Source organism: Myotis lucifugus, unplaced genomic scaffold (assembly GCF_000147115.1).
Source record: "Myotis lucifugus unplaced genomic scaffold, Myoluc2.0 scaffold_166, whole genome shotgun sequence".
NCBI lineage: Eukaryota > Metazoa > Chordata > Mammalia > Chiroptera > Vespertilionidae > Myotis > Myotis lucifugus.
Genome location: NW_005871214.1, coordinates 1,002,899 through 1,027,183, shown reverse-complemented (window position 1 = coordinate 1,027,183; position 24,285 = coordinate 1,002,899).

Below are 24,285 nucleotides of genomic sequence, written 5' to 3'. Positions count from 1 at the left end.
AGTAGTTGAGTGTATTAAGACATGGATAACTAGAAGAGAAGCAGATGTGAGTGCCAGGTTATGAGATCAGCTTTAGACAAGTAGCACCTGTAATATCTGGGATATAGCCAAGTAGTTTTACCAAATTAATGTATAGATCTAAGTCCAGAAGAGATCCGGGTAGGACAGTGATCCTTGAAGTATGATCTCTAGAGCAACAGCAGCAGCAGCAGCAACATCAGGGAACTTAGAAATGCAAATTTTTGGACTCCATTCTAGACCTAGTGAATCAGAAATTCTGGGAGTGGGGCCCAGAAATCTATGTTTTAACAAACTCCCTAGGTGATTCTGATTCATGCTAAAGTTTGAGAACTACTAGAATATATCTCCAACATTTAGAAGTTTTGTATAGGAGAATGAGTAAGCAAAGGATTCCAAGGAATGATTAGAGTTGTAGCAGGAAAACTGGGAAGTTTATAGTCACAGATGCCAAACAAAGGAGATGCCCACTGGGTAGATGCTTCTCAAAAGTCAACTAAAGTGAGGACTGAATTGAATCTGTTGGCTTAACAATAATGTTATTGGTGATGGTAACTAGAGCAATTATGAGGGAATGGTGGTGAATTAAAGTATCCTGATGAGTGTGAATTAAAGAATGAGTGGAAGATATGGGGGGTGGGGGGCATATTGTTCTTTGCTAAGCTTGCCTTAGAACAGGAAATGAAAATAGTAGTAGATAAGGGATGTGCGGTTGAATGTCTAACAAATTGTATGTATATTTAGCATACATATAGAAATGTATACATACCACAAGTGTATGGCTCAACTCTAACAAGTTGCTGACCAAGCTTAATTGTTTGTTAATCATTTTTAATATTAGGAACTTTTTATTGAGATATAATCTCTATATATAAAACTTTAATATGCAAATAGACAGAATGGCGGAACAACCGAACAACTGGTTGCTATGACGTGTGCTGACTGTGTGCTGACCACCAGGGGGTGCGCACAGAACATGGCATCAGCTGCAGTGGGATGGTAGAGCAGGTGAGTGGGGGCGCCAGACCAAGGCAGGGCACCGGTCGCTGTCATTGGGGTGAGCCTCTGATGGTTACTGAAAATTCTTTGCTCCCACGTGTCGTGGTCCTGCCTGGCACTTGCACCTGCTGCCGGAGCCGGAGCCGCCGCTTGCACCCGCTGCTGGCACCTGGTGCTGGCCCTGATCACTCGGTGCAATAGCATGAGAATAAAACATGAGAACAAAACATCGAGCCCACAACCCAGGCATGTGCTCTTGACCGGGAATTGAACCAGCAACCTTCTGGTATACAGGATGACACTCTACAACTGCACCACACCGTCCAGGGCTCAATTGTTTTTGATGATTAAATGTAGAACAATGGGGAATGATATCCTTTCCCTGGAGTACAGGTGCACTTTGCACACAGCTACACCAGCCCAAGCCTGCTTTCCACAGGAGGGTGTTCACCTGAACCCTTTCCCTCAGATATCTGTTTCCTTCAGGCAGCTCGTGAAACTCAGGCAGCCCGTGAAACTCAGGCAGCCCGTGGTAGTTCAATTCCAGGGATGGATGCTAATTCATTTAAATTAATCTTGGTAATATCATTCTCCTTGCCAATAATTGGTTCAGTACATAGATCTTAGCCAATCAGAGCAATGTTTACTGATAAAAGGGTGGTCAAGCAAATCAAGTTGATCCAATCAGACTGAAGGAAAGGCTTTCCTTCCATGGTTCAAATGAAGGAGGTTCACTCCTTTACACTCGATGGAACAGAAAGCATGGTCCTGTTGCTGCTCATGATCTTTCAACAGTGAAGGAAGCCAGCCCGAAACAAAACCCACCCAGCAAGGCAAGAGAGGGCAAAGCAAGAGAATTGCAATGAAATGGTGCCAGAGCCCTGCTGTACTTCACTCAGAGTTCTGTGACCTCTGAATTTTCCAGTGTATGAGGTGAGTGTGATGGTTATTTTGGTCAGTTTGGTTTAGACTTTTCTGTAGTTTAGAGCTGAAAATATCCGGACACAGGTAATATCATTGCTCTCTCAAGTACTAGAAGAGGAAACAAAGGCTTATAAAGGTGAAGTCACTTACTCCAGGTCATGCAGCTAGCCATCAGCTTGATTTCTGAGTTCCTGTCCCATATGGCCCTAGCTCAGCCGTGGGCAAACTACGGCCCGTTTGAAATGAATAAAACTAAAAAAAAACCCAAAAAAACCGTACCCTTTTATGTAATGATGTTTACTTTGAATTTATATTAGTTCACACAAACACTCCATCCATGCTTTTGTTCCGGCCCTCCGGTCCAGTTTAAGAACCCATTGTGGCCCTCGAGTCAAAAAGTTTGCCCACCCCTGCCCTAGCTGGTCTGAATTTATCAGGGACACAGCAGGAAACAGATCGCATAGTCAATGACTTAATTAGGCAGAATTTAATAAGGGGGCCCTTCACAAAGGTGTGAGCAGGGCTACAGGAACCGCCCCCTCCCCCACACACACCCGCCAAAAGGTAAATGGGTAAATGAAGCTCCCAGGGCTAGCAATAAACAAGAGTCATTTATACTCCTCTATCCAAAGGGGCAAGGTGAGGAGGTGGAGGACAATGGGGGGGGGACTGGAGAGAGCCGTAGCTATGAGCATAGGAGAAGGTCACCCTCCAGAGCTAAGCTCTTCAGTAGAGAATTGCAGCCATGAGGCAAGGCTGTGAGGGAGCTCTTTGGGAAAAGATCAGGGGAGTCATTCCTTGCATACTTGTCATGGTGTTGTTGGGTTGTCCCTTCTGGAGACATGGGTTCTCCTTCAATCAGTGGATTCTGATTCTGAAACCTGGCTCAGGTCTAGAAACAAATGAAGGAATCGTGACTTTGTATTGTGGTAACTGCCTTCAAACTCCTGATTAATCATCTCAGATTTCTTCTAATTTTATAGGTTGAAAAACACCTTTGTTGACTGCCCATCTAGTTCACCCTTAGGGAAGCTCTTTTCTTGTGTGTGTTTTTTTTTTCTTTTGAAATAATTTTTTTTTATTTTTCAATTGAAGCTCTTTTGTATTAACCATCTTCATAACCCCCAGCTGGCCAGGCTCCTTTTGCTGCCACTTTGACCTTGCCACTTATTACAATAATTTTATTCACCTGGCTTTTTTGGCTAAGTGCTGACCTACGGCCTTGATTGTTTTGGAGATTTAGCATGCTCTTTGCTATCAGAGGTGAGCCCATTTCTGTATCTGCTATCATGTGCCCTGGCCTACGTAGGGGAGCCACCACCAAACTTCTTAATGATGTTCTTGTCCCACTCACCAGACATTCCTTATTGCTTTCATAAATGGTATATCCTTTATATCTCCTGTGAAACAAAGTGATCTGGTGGGTTTTCTGGCTTCGAAAAGCTCATCTGCATGGCAGAACCACTTCTCTATTTTCCATTCCTTTATGTTATCTGGAACAGTGATTGTGGTATTTCTCTCGCTCAGTGTGGGCCATCACCTTCCTCATGCCTTTAAGGGGCAATCCTAGCCATGTGTTTGCACCATTTTCAAGGGTCCTTGTCAGAGGCTATTCCCACAACAATAAATTTTTATTTAAATTTATGTTTTATGCACCTTGGCCCACTCAAAGTAGAGTCCTGTTTGTACTTTTCTGGCTACTACAGCACCATGAAGTTTCTAGGGAGTGTTGTCCCTTTCCTTCAGCATGTCTCCAACTGAGTTATGTTGTGATTTAACCATAGTTATTGGTGAAGTGGCCAGGTGGGAGAGTAGGGTGGGGCAGGACATGAGTGGGCACATGTTCTTTTGCATGAAGGGGATCTCTGCATGGTTTTCAAGAAAAAGAAGGGGGCCAACCCTATCCTGGGAGGATTGGGCCACTTCTACAGGCTTAGAGAGTTTGCAAAAGTCTGCTTTTGAGTGCATCAACCTAGATGTCTCCATCCCATGTGTCAGCATCCTGTTCTTTCATTAGGGCCCCGACTGTGGCACGGCTATTCTGTTTGGTTGGGAGTGTCATATATGAAACTTGACTGTTCCAGATGGGTCCACAGCTTTCTCTGCCCTCCTGTTGTGGAGATAAGAACCACTTTATTCACTACCAAGAAGCACCCTGTCTTTTATATTTAGGTTTTAATTGCCAGTTTATCCATCTCAGCTTTTTTTTTTTAAATCCAGAACATCAATGAATGGCAACAGCCAACTATTTCCACTGTTCTTATGCTATTTTTCCCAATATACCTCTACATCCAGCTAATTTATTCCTGAGTTTTTGTTCACTACCTGTAAACGTTTCAACAATTGCACTGTTACTATGTGCCAGGGGCTATTGGTGCTGCTGCTGTCATCAGAGATGGGTCCTCAATGCCAGCTGGTGGGCCAGTGATCCAGTTTGAAATTCTCAGCTTGGCAATTGTTTCCTCACTCCTGATGCAAAGTGTTGCCAGTTGGGTTCCCTGGGAATCCAACTGGAAAATAGAGAAAGATATATAGGAGCCTGAATAGAGAATGTTCTTGGCGATACTCTTGGGGTTAATTCTTAAGGAAGAAAAGAAAGCAGAAAGGGATGGAGTCAATACAGGCCTCAGCTGGCCCCACGGGGGCTCTGAAGCCCACATGTCCTTTGTCTGAAGTTGTCATGTTAAGCAGCCTTGGCTATGAGCTGCTCCAGAGGGAAGTGTGATTTTAGGTGAAGCCGTTTCCTTCAGCCACGTCAACTCTCCAAAGAGGGTTGACAGTTGCACTCGCAGCAGTGGAGGAAATAAATCCATCACTATCTCGTTTTATTGAGATGTAATATAATGTTGTGTAAGTTTTCAGTGTGCAATGTATTGATTTGATACTTACAAGTTGCAAAATGATTACCACCAAAGCATTAGCTAGCACCTCCACCATGTTACACACCATGCCTTTCCTTTTTTTTGGATGGTGAGAGCATTGAAGATCTACTTTCTTATCAGCTTTCAAGTATGTAATACAGTTTGACTAACTAGAATCCCCATGATGTACATTAGGTTCCCAGAACTTATTCGTCTTATAACTGGCAGTGTGTTGACCAGTCTTCCACTCCTGAAAGAGGATCTGGGTGGCCTGTAACAGCATGCTCCACTTCTGACTATGTCTAACTCTCAGGGCAAACAAGCTTAAGGTGGGATGAAAAAGAATGACCTTGGATTTTGAGTAACATGAGGGCCATGATATTTGTCTGTTTCTTGCATTGCTCTCTTCCTGGCACCGGGAACACTGTCTGGCCTGTAGTATGGGCTTCAGCAGTATTTGTTGCACATATGTTTGTCACCCTTAGATTCATAGATTCTGACAATGTATGCAGCATGCCTTCCCACCCCTGTAGTCAGAACTCCCCCTTCTAAACAAGATATGGCTCCATTGCCATAGTCTGGTCATCAGTTTCAATTTCTTATATGTTGATGACAGTGAATTGGTATTTACCAACTGATGTTAATATTGGGGGATCCCCCTGCTTTCTAAGACATTATTCAGATGGCAGACTCATTTTTTTTCCTTAAAAATTATGGGGCAACTTAAAGTTCATTTGTGTTCATGGGGCTAAGTTTTGCTTTGTTTCTTAGAGTTAGTAATGCACCCACAATAGAAAACCCTGACGTTTGTTTTGGAGTTAAAAAATCTGACCTCTTCAGAAATCTTTTGGGTAAGACAGCCAAATAATAACACTCATTTAATGTAAAGAAAGGACAAATACACAAACTGACATAGAATATCTTTCCCTGCTAGATATTGCCAAACTAATAGGAAATGTAGTAAAATGTGAGAATCTTTTAGGAAGCTACATTTAAAAAAATCCATTCACAAATATCTATAATTTAATTAAAATCACACCCATCTATCCCCTGTTTTTTCTCTTTACACTATGAATAGCTGCTGCAGATAGAAATATACATATATGTAAATATGAATTATATTAAATGTATCATTTATAGTCGATGAATTTATTTTATGACAGTTTGCATTGATTTGTAGATTTAAGTTATTCTGAAATATCATCAAATAATTCTATATTACTCATCTTAACTCACACTCTTGTCCTGTAGAGTTACCTTAATGGACACCAAAATTCTTAACTATCACAGTATAACTATGAACTTCCAAATAATAATCCTATATAATAAAAGGGTAATATGCAAATTGACCAAACAGCAGAACGACCGGTCTCTATGACGTGCACTGACCACTAGGGGGCAGATGCTCAATGCAGGAGCTTCCCCCTGGTGGTTAGTGCACTCCCACAGGGGGAGCACCACTCAGCCAGAAACCTAGCTCACGGCTGGCGAGCGCAGTGGTGGTGGCAGGAGCCTCTCCTGCCTTTGCCCTGCCTCCGTGGCAGTGCTAAGGATGTCCAACTGACAGCATAAGCTGTCAGTCAGACATCCCCCAAGGGCACGTGGACTGTGAGAGGGCACAGGACAGGCTGAGGGACCCCCCCCAAGTGCACGAATTTTGTGCACTGGGCCTCTAGTAGTTTTAATAATGTAAGCAATAGCAATAGCATCTGATAGTTATTAAGTGCTTTTCTTGATGCCACATATCATGCCAAAGATCTCACAGTGTCATTCGTCTACATAATACTCACAGGCTTCCCAATTCCAAAGTCGATAGTCCTAAGTTCTGCCCCTTGTTCAATGGCACATGCATGAGTCTTGAGGGCTGCCCCTCCCTGCCTCGGGGTGCCGAGTTCACTGAGTCACCACCCATCATGGTCATAAAAAGAGCCTTTTAAGTCCAATGCTTTTACTCTTTCACAGTTCCTGAATTTATTTGGATTATTCCAGTGGTTCTCAACCTGTGGGTCGCGACCCCTTTGGCGGTTGAACGACCCTTTCACAGGGGTCGCCTAAGACCATCCTGCATATCAGATATTTACATTACGATTCATAACAGTAGCAACATTACAGTTATGAAGTAGCAACGAAAATAATTTTATGGTTGGGTCACAACATGAGGAACTGTATTTAAAGGGCCAGAAGGTTGAGAACCACTGGATTATTCTATGAAATTGATTATTGTTCATCAAGATTCAATCAAAGAAGAAATAAAAAAAAAGTGAGTGTGGTCACAGAATTTGTTGTTCCCTGAAGAAGTCTGTTCTCCTATGCTTTTGGACAGCTGTGCATGGTGATCCTTTGGCTGATCATGGCCAGCCTTGTCCCTGCCATTGTTGACCTGAGAAAATCTCACTTTCAAGTTCCAGTTCACACATTTCTTCCTCTGTGTGCCACCTTCATTTCCCAGACCGACTGAGGCACTTGCCTATGCTCTTAGTTCTCTGTCTATATCTATTTAACCTTGATAAGAATGATTTTCTTTCTAAAATGAGATTATCTGCAGAGCTCCCGTCTATTAGATTATGAGATATTTAAGAGTGTATTCTGAATCTTTTAATCCTTCCCGGCACTTTGCACGGTATTGTGCACAACCATTGGTTAAATGAGTAAATGCAAGAATAGATAAAAGCTCAGTGAATGCTAGGACTGAGGGGACATTTAGACAAAAATAGCCTCTTCAGGGAATGAAGATGTAGAGCATGTAGCTTAGTTATTAGTGCACACAAACTGGATATGCCATCAATAAACTTCTCTCCCTACCCCAGCAAGGACAGCTTGCAGCTTCTAGATATTTGCTTCTCTGGGTTGGAACAGGAATCTCTTTTCTCTAGTTGTTCACATGAACAAGGCACCAGACAGCTAGTCTGACTCTGTTATAAATGACCTCCCCAGCTGGTCGACTCAATGTCACTGTGAACTTATAAATGCTACCTCATGGTGGGATTTTCATTTACTACCAACTATTAAAGGTAGCAGAAAATTTCTTCCTCACTTTCTAATGCCCTTCAAAATATCTTTAGTATATTCTTCTGCTTTGAGGTTCTATCAGGCCTCTACCAGCACCTTCCCTTCACGCCTAGTAGGACAAGGAACAGCTGACGCTTCTGGCCTTTGAATTGTGTGGATCTCAAGGCAAAATCAGTATAGATCTCTCTTTTTTTTTTTTTTTTTGTTAGTCCTCACTCGAGGATATATTTTCCTATTGATTTTTAGAGAGAGTGGAAGGGAGGGAGGGAAGGAGAGGGGGGAAGAGAGGGAGAGGGAAAGAGAGAAACATCTATGTGAGAGACACAAGAACCTGCAACCCAGGTATGTGCCCTTAATCAGGAATTGAACTCTTGACCCTTTGGTGCAAGGGCTGACACTCTACCACTGAGCAACACTGGCCAGGGCAGTATAGACCAGACCCTTTTTAATCTCTCATGTGATTAGATTACTACACTTGATAAATTTTCCTATAAATAAGAGGCAATAACTTGGAAATGAGAAAGAACAGGACATTGAAAAGAAGTTTAAAAAAGTGGAATCTCATGAGCAGGAAAACTCAATATCTAACAGCATTACACCCTTCACAATCACCAGGGTGTCTCAGTTAGAACCCTGGGAGAAGGCAAGGATTTCATGGCTGTGCTAATTAATAAGATGGAGAGAACAGTTGATCAAGCTGTTCTTATTTTTCCACCAAACGTATTTTTTTCTTAGCATTTTCCCTCTGTGTTCTCAGCAGAACAATGTTAGATCTGAGACTCTGAGTCTCCCTTTTCTTAACCTCTAACAACCACATTGTGACAGGTGCACCTCGGCCCTGAGCGTAGGTGCTGAAGGCTGTTTCTGAGTGATGGATCGAACATGGGCAGGACAGTTATGCAGGTGGTTAACTAGGCTTTATTTAGGTCGGGAAAGAAACACCAGCCTGAGATTTCCTCAGTCCTGTCACAGGTCACGAGTATTCACCAACCAAGTTTGACTGAGCAATTCATTAGTGGACATTTTCGACTTCACAATATCAAACTGGGAATTCATGCTCAGTCTAAATTGAAGGATTTTTTCCTTTTTCCTGCATTATTTTAAGTGAACACGAAGTATGATGACCTATCTTTGCAACACCACATCTGCTCCTCTGTAGGATAACAATGAGAACTCATTTCCAATATCTGCCTTCATTGGAGACATTGCTACGGCCATGAAAAATATATTGTCATATAAAATTTCATACAAAAATATACCAGAATCTTGGGTGAAGGTGATAAAATAGCAGGTTACTGACAACTATTGTGTGGGTAACGTCAATAGAATTTGGAATGAACAATTTGTTCTTGTTTGCCATCCTGCTTCAAGTGAGCGGAGAAGGGACTTATTCCTTTATTATCTGTAAAACGCAGTGTCAGGACAAGTTGTCAAGACATTAATATTGAGTCTGAAACTATGGAGATGATGTTTTTTAGACGCCACTTTTTCCTTTCATGTCATTCTGATGACCAATTTCTATGCTGCTCCCTCGCTCAGAATTCCACTGTTTCTTCCTGGGTCATTAAGATTTATCAGTCTCAGAGCCTACAAATTGCACCAGGGGCATAGACAATAGCTAACAAAAGGCAAGTGTAACATGCCCAAAGAAGAATAGTCTTGTTTTAGGTATCTTTTTAAAATGTAAAAGAATTATTTTAAACTTGGGATTTTATGAAGACCATGTAAGTGATGAATTGAGATCAAAAGAGACCTTGAAATGATTAATGTTCATTTTCCTTAATAGATTTAAATATACCCAGAAAACACATTATAAATAACACAGAGTTACAACTGCAGTATGATCCTCACCAAGGTCTGGAGGAACCCTGGCTCAGAGAGACGTCTCACGCCTGTTCTCTGTGTGTCTCCTTCCTTCCCTGTCATGGCCCTCCTGTTCCCACCCCTATTCTCTCCTGCTTCACCTTCTGGTCTGAGAGCTCACATTCAACAGGTCACCAGCTGAGGTCAGGCAGCTTCCAGATTCCAGAGCTTTCAGTTTCCCTGCCTACAACTGCTCAAGGCATAAACTTGGCGTTTGGTTTTTACCAGCTGCGCTTCTCTGTCCCTATTGGGATGGATGGTAAAGCTGGAATTTCCAGGCATCCCCTCTGATTCTATAAAGTGCTTATTGTGGCTCCTGCCTATAAAGTTCATGGGCTGCAGAGGTGGACGGACTTCGGAGCCTCTGTTGCTTTTGGAGGAGGAGGGAGTGACTTTCAGCCAGAGTACATCTAACACGACCTCTCCCACTGATGGCAGCCTGACTCTGGAGTTTATTTCTGTTTCACTCTATCAGTCTTCCTAAGGGACATCAGCAGTAAAAGGACCCATTTGTTACTTCGTGGGGTTTTGCTTTATAACCAGTTCATATATCCTGTGCTTGTGATTCACAAACTCTCAAGATAGAGACCTCACAGGCAAGTGGTGGACAATCGTATGGAGGTGATTCTATACTGAAGACTGTGTTACACCAACAACTATTGTAGATTTCAGCTCCTCTTGGCCATTGGTTAATGTGAATCCAGTGAACCCCCAATAGAAGTTGTTCATTCCCTGAGTATTTACTTATAGACAGAATGGGCATAGTGGAAACACAAAGACACAGGTGTGCAAAGGCACAGACCATTTATTGAGCATGTACTGTCTACCAGATGCTGTTCTAACTGCTTGACATACATATTTTAATTCCTTGAAATCTCTGATTATTTCATTAGAAAAATAGAAGAATATTTATAAATGCAGCCCCTTACATTTTCAAAAGTATCCTTCATTCGGAGATAGGTGATATTATCTATCTATATAATAAAGGAATATGCAAATTGGCCTGGATGCTGTAACGTCATGACCAAACAGCAGGGACCTGAGGTTGCATGGCACCTGGCCAGGGCGAGGGACCTCAGGCCACGTCCCCCACCCCAGCACCGGGCCGGGGGACCTCAGGCCGCACCCCCCACCTGGTGGGGCTTGACGAGGGACCTGAACTATGGCCCCCCAGTGTCAGGCTGGGGGACCTGAGGCTGCAGCCCCTGCCTGGAGGGGCTTGATGGGGGTGGGGCCAGCCGGGTCTGGTTCTCACCCAATGTGGGTGGGGCTGGCCGGGTCTGGGTCTCCTGTGTTTTCAAAGCACGTGCAGGTGGTGGGCAGGGACTTGACTCTAGGTCCCACGGTGTGCCCCAGACTCTGACAGGAGGGAGATTTTCATATACATTTTACTAATTTTCTTTCATCTCTGACACTTCTCTTATAGAGAAAAGGCAAATAGCAATATTAAAATCTTTCCTCTAATTCCCTTTTAATGTGCACGAATATCATGCACCAGTCCACTAGTCCTATCTAATAAAGAGGGAATATGCTAATTGACTCTCACGCTGTCGCAAAGATGGTCATGTCCACAGCCAATAAGGAGGGAATATGCTAATTGACTGCCCCACCCTCAAATATGGCGGCACCCACAGCCAATAAGGTGGGAATATGCTAATTGACTGCCCTGCCCTCAAAGATGGTGGTACCCACAGCTACAAGATGGCCGGCAGGGTAGGGCAGTTGTGGGCGATCAGGCCAGCAGGGGAGGGCAATTGGGGGTGACCAGGCCTGCAAGGGAGGGCAGTTGGGGGCAATTGGGCTGGCAGAGGAATAGTTAGGCATCGATCGGGCTGGCAGGGGAGTGGTTAGGGGGTGATCAAGCTGGCAGGCAGAAGCAGTTAAGGGCAATCAGGCAGGCAAGCAGGCAGGTGAGCAGTTGGGAGCTAGCTGTCCTGGATTGTAAGAGGGATGTCTGACTGCCAGTTTAGGCCCAATCCCACAGGGATCCCCTGAGGGGTCCCAAATTGGAGAGGGTGCAGGCTGGGCTGAGGGACACCCCCCTCCCCAGTGCAGGAATTTCGTGCACTGGGCCTCTAGTCATTTTATAAGAGAGGAAACAGACATAGAGAATTCAAGTAGTTTGCCTGAGGATACATACATAATTACTGAAAGGTTAAACCCATGATTAAAGCCCAGGGGGTCAAGTTCATGGCTTAAAGCTTGATTTAGCCTCAACATCAGCAGCTGAAGTAAAAAACACAAACAAACAAATATAAAAATCACAAGAAAAAATCTCAAAACCAAAAAACCCATTTGATACCTCATGGTATTTTGCTGTTTAACCAATTCATTAATAGTATGCTTGCTCTGTATTGCTGCTTTTGCTTGTTCTCTCTTCTCCAATTCCTTTAATATAAACACATTTGGAAAATATTTAATATTATAATTTAGAAATAACTTTATAAGATTAATTTTCCACTCATATCCTGAGACCACTGGATAGATGAGTGTAGTGGAGATAGGATAAAAGGTAGAGGTCATAAGGAAAGTAGAAGCAAGAGGTAGTAATAAATATAACCCCTATTTATAAAATTTTCTATGATTAGCTTCCCTGTGACACATTCATGGTTTTCTCATCAAAATGAACAGAGAAATTATTACAATATGCATCTTCCTCAGGAACCTAATAACTTTACCATATCACAAGTAAAGCTCGTTTTTTTCTGACGATACAAATATGTATTAGACAATATCTCTGTTCTCTAGTGAAATAGACTGAAACCCATCACGGGTGGGAGTTTCATCTTAATGATTTTTATTTTTCCTCTGGCTTAGGGTGCAACAGATTTGCAGTAAATATTTGTTGACTAAATGCTTGAAATGATAGCCCATGACTCAGCTCTGATAGGAGTAAGTTGAGGAGTCTGGGTTCCTGGAAACCCCCTGAAGCACCCAAATGTCTTGAGCCCAGATGCTGTCCTCTTGCTAGTAGGGACTCACATTGACCAGCAGGTGGCAGCAAACTTTTGCTTTTGCTCTCCTCCTCTCCCAAGGCAGAGAAAAGTGTCTCAGCCAAATTCTATTGCTAACACGTGTCCTGCCTTTTCCATTTGGTGCCTTTTGGATCTAGTTTGCTAAGAAATTCACCTCCATAAACATTATCTGCAATTAGCATCTCCATCAGAAAGACGAAGATTTTGGTAGGAGGAATTAAATCTGAATTAAAATGAGCCAACCTGCTTTGCCAATTGTTGCCTTTGTAGGTTCTCTGTGCCAGTGACAGCTGCCACCTGGGGAGATGCCACAGGAGAAGAAACTGGACTGAGTCCCCACGGGGAAAGCTTTGCTGCTTCTGCAGACTGGCCATTTACTGCCACTGCCCATTGAAAATCTGTTTTGCAGGAAGGACAACTGGGGCATATTACAAGGTGACCATTTATTGAGGTGTCCCAGGGCAGTTTGCTTTATGTCTGACGTTCCAACATGTTTATGAATTGTGCCCCTTAACACTGACAAAGTGTCCTCTCTTGGATGGTCATGAGTGCCTAAGACATTAGGTCATCAGCTGAGGTGAGAAGGGAGTCTGACTCCAGGACTTGAGAGGTGGGGGAGGAGAGGTAGAATAGGAAGATGAGATTCTTGAGTAGAGCACTTTGAGGCTTGGGAATCTTCCTTTTATCCCCTTGTCTTCTAAAGTTGGACTGGTTTGTGGCAAACTGTGACAGAGGTTGTACATTTGCTCTATTCTCTAACATGCTCTTCCACGTCCTGTTTCTTTCTCCTGAAGACATCCTAAATATCTGCACTTCAAGTCTAAATGAATGTGCTTTCCAATGGGGGAGATCTAGCCACTAAGTGACCTGAAAGCAAGGGCTCTGCTGACAATGATTAGACCATACACATGTTCCCATCATAAATTGACAGTGGTACTGGAGATGGACAGGTGTGTGTGTGTGTGTGTGTGTGTGTGTGTGTGTAGCGGGGGAGCAGGGGATCACATGAATGTGATCTAGTTTTGGCAGGAATCTGAGCTAGCTGTAAGACTCTAAATCAATCAATCATCCCTGGAGAGTGATGTGGTCCTAAGAGGTGATGTAGCACTGTGATTAAGAGGACCCACTTTGAAGATGGAAAAAAGTGACCCGAATTCACACTCTGACACTTATTAGTTGTATGAATATAGACAAGTAACTCCTCAGTGTCCTAATTTCTAAAGTTGGTTAGTAATGCCCACATTCTTAGCACAATGTTTTACATGTGGTAAATACTGCATAAATTAGCTATTGTTAAAGCTGATTCCATAGGACAACTGGAATAAATGGTGTCATTTTTATTTTTGTGTGTTTGAAATCAAAAGGTTTTTATACATATTTATAATATTTTAACTCTTAAAGAAGGCATATAGTTCTTAATTACTTCTGTAATAATTAAGAGAGTTTATTTTTCTCAGTTTAATTGAGATATGATTGGCATATGGCACTATATAAAATTAAGGTATACAGTACAATGATTTGACTTACAGATACTGTGAAATGATTACCACAATAAGTTTAGTTAACATTCATTATGTCATGTAGAGAGAAAAAAGAAAAGAAAAAACAATTTTTGTGTGTCTGGTGAGAAGTCTTAGGATTTACTCTAACAACTTTCATATGTACCTTACAGCAGTGTTAACTGCAGTCGTCATGTTGTATATTACATCCCCAGTACTTACTATCTTGTGACTGGAAGTTTATACCTTTTGACAACCTTCATCTAGTTCCCCCTCGTCCGTCCCCTGCCTCTGGTAACTATAAATCTGGTCTATTTTTCTGTAAGTTTGTTTTCTTCTTTCTCTCTCTCCATTCCCCCCGGCTCCTTCTTTTTAAGATTCCACATATAAGTGAAATCATATGATATTTGCCTTTTTCTGTCTGACTATTTCATTTAGCATAATGTTCTCAAGATGTACCCATGTTGTTGCAAGTGGTGGAATTTCCATACCTATACCTCACAACTCTTATCCATTCACCTGCTGATGGGCATTGCTCCCATGTCTTAGCTATTCTAAGTAGATGCTGCTATGAACATGGGAGTGCCGGCATCTCTTCAACATAGTGTTTTTTTCCCCTTCTAATATGTTCCCAGAAGTAGAAATGCTAAACCATATGGTAGTACTATTTTTAATTTTTTGAGGAACCTCTATACCATTTTCCACAGTGGCTGCACCAATTTACAATCCCACTAACAGTGCATGAGGGTTCCCTTTACTCCACATCCTCACAAGCATTTGTTATCTTTTTTATAATACCCATTCTAACAGGCAGGAAGTGATATCTCACTGTGGTTTTGATTTGCACTTTCAAGATTAGTGATGTTGAGTACCTTTTCATGTACCTGTTGGCCATTCATATATCTTCTTTGAAAATGTCTATTCAGGTTCCTTTGCCTGTTTTTAAATTGGGTTTTTTTTTTCTATTGAGTAGTATGAAGATAGTAACACCTTTTTTGTTATTGAGTAGTGTGATAATTACCCCTTTACAGACAGATTGGTTGCAGGTTTTTTCTTATTCCATAAGTTGTCTTTTCACTTTGTTGATAGTTTTATTTTTCTGTGCAGAGCTTTTTATAGTTTGATGTAGTCCAAAAAAATCATTTCCAAGAACCATGTCAAGGAGTTTCTCTCCCTCTCTCTCTCTCTCTCTCTCTCTCTCTCTCCCTGAAGTTTTATGGTATGCTGTCTTAATTTGAGTCTTTAATCAACTTTGAGTTACTTTTGTTAATGGTGTAAAATTGGGGTCTAGTTTCATTCTTGTACATGTGAGTATTCAATTTCTCAGCACCATTTATTTAAAAGACTGATTTTTCTCCATTAAATAGTCTGGGTTCCCTTGTCAAATATTAGCTGATCCTATAAGGGTTTGTTTTTGGTCCATTGGTCTATGTGTCTGGTTTTATGCCAGTACCCCACTGTTTTGACTATTGTATGTTTATTAGAGGCCTGGTGCATGAAATTTGTGCTTTCCGGAGGGGGGTGGGGTCCCTCAGCCCGGCCTGTGCCCTCTCGCAGTCTGGGAGCCCTCAGGGGATATCCAACTGCAGGGAGCCCTCAGGGGATATCCAACTGCAGGGAGCGGGCCTAAGCTGGCAGTCAAACATCCTTAGCGATGCCCACCAGCCAATCATATGAGTATGCAAATTAACCCAACAAATATGGCAGTTAATTTGCATATGCAGGCACGGAAGGAAGACTGAAGGCTCAGGCCGGACTGAAGACTGAAGACTGAAGACTGAAGACAGAAGACAGAAGACAGAAGACTGAAGACTGAAGACTGAAGACTGAAGACTGAAGAGGCTTGGCTTCTCCACTGTGGCCGGACCAAAGGCCTGGGTTCCGGGTGCTGGAGGAAAACTGGTGCTGGCAGCCAGGGGAAGGGAGGCCTAATGCGCGAATCTTAGTGCAACGGGCTTCTAGTATAGGATAATATAACTTGAAGGTGGGAATTATGATTTCTCCCACTTTATTATTCTGAAAAAGAGAGTTGAAAACTAGGAATTGAAACTTGGGCATTGGTCCCTGCTCTGCCCTTAACTAGTCATATCGCCTTTTACAAGTCACTGGACTTCTCTAGGCTGTAGGCCTTTATCAACAGAAGGTATCTTTTGGTAGCTTTATTTGATAATTGCTTCTCTACCTTTGGTGCTAAGAGCCCATGTTTCCTGGGAGATGCCTCCATACTGTGCCCATGTATTGGATGGTTGAGTCTATTAGAGCCTGAGATTGGAGAGACTGGAATCATTGGCTTGATTCCTTAGTGGCCAACTCAGTTTCCTTGTGTTTCAAAATGGTCTCTTTGACCTCAGCTATATGTCCTATGAGCACAAGTATTTAGTAATGCCATCATGACTACTAGAGGGGGACAGGGGGCGGGGGATGAAAAAAGAGGGTCACCTGATGCTAAGGCAGTGATGGCGAACCTATGACACGCATGTCAGAGGTGACAGGCGAACTCATTTTTTGGTTGATTTTTCTTTGTTAAGTGGCATTTAAATATATAAAATAAATATCAAAAATATAAGTCTTTGTTTTACTATGGTTGCAAATATCAAAAAATTTCTATATGTGACACGGCACCAGAGTTAAGTTAGGGTTTTTAAATGCTGACACGCAGAGCTCAAAAGGTTCGCCATCACTGTGCTAAGGGGTTGACCAATCAATTATCTGTAGTGAAAAGGATAATGCCATTTCCCAGGGATCACTAACCATGCTGTTCACCTCCTGCTAATCACTGTCTACTTCTCAGTAATTTTCTAAACTAAGTAATGTGGGGATTTGATTAAATCTTGGAATTCTGAATCAGCTCAAAATGCTATTAATGCAAAATACATCAGAGATAAGATTTCTGACCATTTAGGGTATCTCGGTTTTAAATTAAAAAAAGAGGGGGCTCTAGCTCGGTTTGATTTGCATGTTATTAGAATGTAATCCCAGCCACATCTATATTTCATTATTTTTCCAGTAGTCACATGTTAATAGAATAGGATCCTGCACCTGGGCTCCCAGCAGTTCAGGGTGGGTGGGTTTTTAACTTCAAACAGCTACTTTCTGTAGACAGGAATTTATTTGCCCAAGGTATATTGATCCTTGTGCTATGATGTTGACCTAGGGCACTGTAAAAAAGATCTAAACTTGGGTATTGAATTAGCCAAAGGCCTTCAGCTGAACACAATTTCCTACTAGAAAATCCATCTTCTTCTGCATATAGTAGTTGTATTTTTTCTTGCCTTTTAACACAGAAGATCTGATTTGCCAAAACCCAGTTAATTGAGACAAAAAGGTGAAACATTATACCTTCAAGAATAATGAACCTAAATGTTCATTCTGACACTGATAGCCTGTAGGAGAAGATGACGGAGCAGTTTTCATATTAGGGGCAATATTTTTATTCTTACCAAGGGCCAGAATGAGACCTTTAGAGACTCAAAGCTCTGAGGCAATGCTAGTACCCACCCCTGTTATGTAATTCAATATAATGGAGAAAATTCTAAATCAAAATGTAAGCATAAGCAAGATAAACAGTTATGATTTCCTATAAGATTATTTTGATCATTTTTTGAAATGTTAGAATGCAAATTCTTTAAATAATTTTCTTCCTCCTTCCCTCCACCTTTTGCCCATACTTTGTGGGTGCACTGCATGGCACATGCTCCTCGCCTGCCTCTTTGGTAACAGCTCTTTCTCCCCCAGAGTGGCATTTTTCCGAGGCCATACTTGGCTCATGTGTATGTGGGGAGCTTAATAAATTAGGGTTCAGGGGACCTCAGGCCCCTCCCAGACCTAACTCATCAAAATATCTGGGGCTGGAATCTGTTTCTTAATGAGTTCCCCAGGTGATAATTGTAAACTAAAACAAAGCCTAAAAAGCACACTTACATATTCTAATACAAAATTTGGTGGCTCTCAGAATTTTCAGGAAGCTTTTAAAAAAAACACACAGAAGGTCCTTCCCAGGTTCCAATGGTTCAGGTAGCCTGGGAGAGACCTCTGGTCTGTCTAGCAGGGAAACTCTCCATTGTGATTCTATTGAGAATTATATGCTAGACCAGTGCAATTCAACAGAAATCCTGCAATACTAGCCACATCTATATTTCATTTTTTTCTAGTAGCCACATATAAAAATTAAAGAGAGACAGATGAAATTCATTGAAAAAGATTTCTAGTTAACTCAATATATCCCAAATAATGTCATTTCAACATGTAAGCAATATAACAAGATACCTTACATTCTTATGCCTCACGTTAGATCTTTGAAATCTGGTGTGTAGTTTATACCTGCCTCTCATCTCAGTTTGGACTAGCTTTTCTTCAAGGGCTCAATAGCTACATGTGGCAAGTGGCTATTGTATTGCCGATTAAAGCTCTAGACAGCCTCTCCCTTAATCTGGAAATACTAAACTGGGATTCTTCAAACAGGCTATTTTGCCTGTGATCTCAGAGTCACCTTATTATTTTTTAAAAGATATATATGTATATATATATTTAGAGAGAAAGGAAGGGAGAGGGAGGGAAAGATATATCAATTGGTTACCTCCCATATGCACCCGAACTGAGGACCAAACATGAAACCTGGGCGTGTGCCCTGACCTGGAATTGAACCTGCAACCTTTCAGTGCATGGGAGGACACTCAACCAACTAAACCACATCGGCCAGCGCCAGAGTCACCTTTGATTCCTAAATATCTTTCTTACAAAATTCTTCCTTCATTAATTTTTTTTTACCACTACCCACCCCCATACCTTCCCCATTGTTCCTATCTTAGTTCAGGCTTTTCCCAGTCCGTGATTCCTTCCTAGACTATAAAAAGAATTTCTTTCTATGTATAGTTTCTCTTCTCTCCAAACTAATTTGCTTGATAAATGCCCCATTGTTCTTATAAATTTCATCCTTACACACTCTTCTGAACCATAACACTTCCACGATAGAACCAAGGAGTTGAAAGTTGGAAGGAAGTTTATTTAGCAACCGTTAATAATAACTATAATGTATTATACTTTTACAAAATAGATCCCCACGTTGCATGTACCTGAATGTCCTATCAACCTATGAGGCAGGTGCTATTTTACTCATTTTACAGAGAAAAGAACAAGGCTCATAATGATAATCATAAGATAACAAGGGCTGTAAGAGGCAGATGTGATCTCAAATCCAGGTCTTTGACTCCACATTCCAAGCTCCTCTGCATCATGCTCTCTTGGATCATCCAATCCTGCATTCCACACCAAAGGACAGAAAATTTCCAGTTGCTCACTCCTAACAGATCTCATGTCAGCTGACACACCGCTGATAATGGAAGGGTGTTGTATTAGGAGCAGCCCACCCTACTGTTGATGGCTGGTTTTTAGACAGTTCCGTGCCACTAAAGTTCAGACGTGGTGGTCTGATTCTCACTGTTTTCCATACCTGGCACTAATCTGCATTTTCAACTGTATCTTCCACTTCTTCTCCAGCCACATTCCACCACTTCCCTGACCACCCCATTCACTCTGACTGGCTTCTTGCTCTCTTTCCTTACACAGAACACTACCTATTATCCAAAGGCCAGCTATGAGTCCCATCTGTCCACAGGGAACCCTCTCTTCTCTGACTCTGGTACCATGCTGGCTCCTCCCTATCATTGATTACATCCTTTTGCTCTTGGATTTATTTTGTTTTATTCATGATCAAGAATTAGAGGCTCTAATTCCTCCAAGTGTTAATGATAAAAATCCCCTTCATGTCTACCTACTGGGACCTTGGATAAAATCTTGGCAAGTTAGCAATATTCCTTTACCATTATGTATTCTCATTCATGTATCTAATTAATTTGTCCCCTAAAGGAAGCTACCTAAAACTGCTTGAATCATTTCTCTGCAGGTGGGAGGGTGCTTTCTATCAGCCTGAATGGAACTGTGAAGGTGAAAGTTTCTGAGGAAGCTGGGGTCTGAGATGGATTTTGGTGTTGCATTCTTGCCCAGATCACTAAGGCATCCTGTACCACGGGAAGTGTGTTACACAAGGGGTCCTGCTAGATGGCTGTCATGGGTGACCAAACTAGGTTTGAAGACATCAATGATGAATAAGTGAGCTCCAGGAATAGCTCCCTCTGTCTGAGGTCATGTTGAGCATAGCAACTAGAAATGGGGTTTGCCCTAGCTCTTCAGGGAAAGTACAGAAATAATAAGGTTTGTTTTACCTGAGCAGATAATTGGTTCACTCCACACAGAGTGCCTCTGGAAATAATCAAATGTTTTTTCTTCAGAGCAAAGTGGGAAACACTAAACCAGGAGTTTCTAAGAAAAAAGAAAACATTAAGAAGCCTCTTTTATTAGTCTTCTCTTCTCTCTCCCCCTCCATGTAATTAAACCACACTAAATTAATAAACCTTTACTCTGCTCTGACTATGAGGAGGCATTATGGGATGTTCAGAAAAAGAATGTTTTGCATTCCCCCTGAGACTTAGGGACTAAATGTCCATGGAGACAGAGCCTTCCAACACCATTGGAGGATAGGGCATGAGGAGGGAAGGGAAGGGAGGGTCAGTGGAGGTGGGGAGTTTGGAGGTGGTTAGGAATTTACAGCTGTGGAAATGGAATCATAGAAAGAAGGGTTCATGGAAGACTCCTCTACCTTCCAGGTAATTCATTTGAGGACCTTGAAGGTAGAGTGAGAGAAGGTGACAGGAATAGTGCATGTACTTACTCTGTCTGGAGACAATGGAAGAAAAAGCAGCAACACTCACAGCTGGAACTGCCCTTTACCAGGCTTGCCTGCCTGATCAGCAAGGACAAAGGGGGTCTCTGCACCTCTCTTAGGGCCTTTGTGTGAATCACAAATGCTGGAGCTCATGCTTCCAGGAAGAGAAGCTACCCCTGCCCTGACTGAAAGTCTCATTTCAGCTAATGTTAGTACATTCCTCTATTCCAAAAGCCTCCATTCAACTGCAGCAGTGAAAAGTACACCCACTAGCATTCTGCAATTGCTCTTCTCATTGGTGTCCCTGATCTCTCCACTGCCCAAGTCTTAAAAGACATGAATAATATCATTCTATGGGTGATGGAGCTGAAGACCTTGAATAGTGGGGTGAAGGCAAGGCAATCTTGGTGTTTTAGCATCTACAAATTTACTGCCCCACAAACTCACAAACTTCAAGGTTTCTCAGGTTTCCAGAAAGCAGCCATTTTACCTCCAAATTTGATCCTTATTGACTCTGAATAAACACCATGGACTAGAATTATTCCTCTTTATTATCTATTCTGAAAATCCTAAACCAGAGGTCATCTCCTCCATCAAACCCTATCAGTTGGTCCTCTGAAAGAAAACAGCTGCCTCTCTGAACTCCATAACATTTCATAGAGAATCACAGTTGGGGGCAAGACCATTTAGATTTTGGTTACTGCTGGGAAGTAGGTTCTTGCCTGATTTCTTTTTTGGTTCCTTGTAATGCCTGGTACAATTTCTTTGCATATAGGGAAAGCCACGGTGAAGGTGAAAGTTGGACAAGCAACCGGGATATGAGTTCTAATGCTGACACTGGCACCACAGAGCACTCTCACCTCAGGTAAGTTATGATGGCTCTCCACCTGAGCTTTGTATCTGCGCATATTTTCATATTCATAAGATGAACTGATACTGACCATTTCTTTTTTTTTTTTTTCGCTATAAGTATTACAAAGGGTATTACATAAGTGTCCTTCCCCCCCCCCACCCTTGGATACTGACCATTTCTGCTGAGAAACTCCGTAATGCTGTGCAGTTACTTACACATCTTTCAGATATGACTTTAGATGCTGGTAAGAGGAAAATGGTGGATAAGAGTGTACTATTAGAAGTAGAATTGTCCTGGCTTGTTTTTCTCAGTGGTTACAGTGTCAAGAGCATGCACCTTGATTGTAGGTTCCCCAGCCCTGGTAGGGATGCATGCAGGAGATAACCAATTGATGTGTCTCTCTCATGTCAATCTCTCTCTCTCTCTCTCTCTCTCTCTCTCTCTCTCTCTCTCCCTCTCCCTCTCCCCTTACTCACTTCTTTCCACTCTCTCTAGAAATCAATGGGAAAAATACCATCTGGTGAGGATTAAAAATAAATAAATAGGATAACAAGAAGCAATTAAGTGTAGGGTTTAAGAGTGTGGAATCTGGAATCAGGCGGCCTGGGTTCAGATCCTGGTATTACTACTGACTTGGTGTGTACCTTCTCAATTTCCCTCATCCAGAAAATGGGGATAATAATACTACTTATCTCTCAGAATTGTTTCAAGAATCCAGCAAGTTAATTTGGGTAAAGTGTGTTGAATTGTGTCTGGCACATGGTGTGTCCAATGAATGGTAACTACTACAGTGATGATGATGGTTTCTCCCAGATCTGAGTTTAGTCTGTGCAAAGCAAAGGCTTCAGTAAAGTCACTCTTTAAGATGTGATGTGACACTTAGTTTCCCAGGAGCACATGCGCATCCCTTGCCTTGGTGGTACATCCAATGTGTGCTGATGAGTGTTTCCCCATGGTTTGTGTGTCTTTCCTCTTTCAATAACAAGGTGGATGCATCAAACTCCCACGGCTCTGTCAGCACATGTGAGAAGCCTCCCATCTCTTGGTGGGCACTGGCTCATTTACAAGTCTACAAGCAGAAATCCTTGTGTGCTGAATATTCTGGTTGCCCCTTCCTGATTTCCCTTTATCCTTCTCCTTCTTAATTTTTGCACCTGGAAACTGACCTCCACAGATCTCCTGGCTCCCATGTCTCTTCTCTTCTGGTTAGGTTCAGTCAAAGGGAGACATATCATGAGGCAGCAGGGTGTGAGAGAGGTCACATGTTTCCCCCCCTCGCCTCCTCTATTCCCTCTCCTCTCCTTTTAGGCTGGACTGCAGTCTGTCAGGGGCTGCATTCCTTTACTATGCACCATGACTCCTCTCGAGTGGCTCTCCTACAGTTTCTAGCTGTGTTCCAGTGGCCCCTTCAGATCCAAAGGACTCTTCACTGTTGCTAGTTCTAAGTATTGTCCCCTGCTTGTTCCCTTAACTCTTGCCATAGCTTAGTATAGTCTCTTTATTGAATGCTCTTCAACTCCCTCTGTGGAGCTCACTGTTTCCTAGCTGGTACACATTGATAAGGTTGGTGCATCCCTATCAACATACTGGTGAGACGTAACTGGGACATGTTAACCTGATCCTGCAGTCCTGTGGTCCAAACTCAGCTCTTTCAAAGCCCAGATCCATATGATGTGGAGGTACTGCTTGAAGAGCAGAACACAAATTTACTAGATGGTTAAATATTCTCCCCCATGTGAAAACTCAAAAGGTAAAAGAGGAACTAAATGGAGTAGGTTGAACACAAGTTTTATTATGACTCTTAGAACACACTGGGTTATACAGGAACTCAACATTAATTCTGTTGTAGTAAGTGTTTGCAATGTATATAGTCAGTACCCTTGGTTGAGAGCGCCAGGAATAAATTGCCCACTTTGAGCTAGTGGTGGGTGCTGGTCCTCATGGTGAAATCACTGAGCTCATGGCTAGGGGAAAGGTTGGAGAGGGAGGCATGGCAATGGTCTACCACTGGGAAGACAATGTCCTAAGTCCCTTAGACCTGGCTGTTTTGATAGGTTATTTGGAGAAGCCTCCTCTTGGTGATTGAGAAAGTTATGTAACATTTAGCAGAAGGCAGTGTGAAACCTAGGTACCCATAGAAAAAAAGGGCAATGGTTTGAAAAAAACTTCACTCTGGCTGGCACTTGAGCGATAAAGAAACATAAATTTGTCAGTCAGATGCTTTTATGGGAACCACTTTCCTTGATGGATTAGTTTATGTGAAAAGCTCCAGTGAGGAATTGCACAGAAACCTCTGCCTGTGCTCAATGATTTTACTGTTAGATTTTATTAACTGGTTCAAGGATGAACTGGTCAGAGCAGTTTGTATTTGTGAGGTTGAAGTTACATGAGGTTTATTCAACTGCTGCCATATTTCAACTTGGGGTATTTCAAACCCTGAGATTAAGTCTCTCTTCCTCTGTAGATCTCTTTGGACTCCACTCCTAGAATTAGCAGCATGGTTCCCATGACAACTAATGTATTTGGAAGAGGGGAAGAAAGAGAAGGACTAAAGAAAAAATGA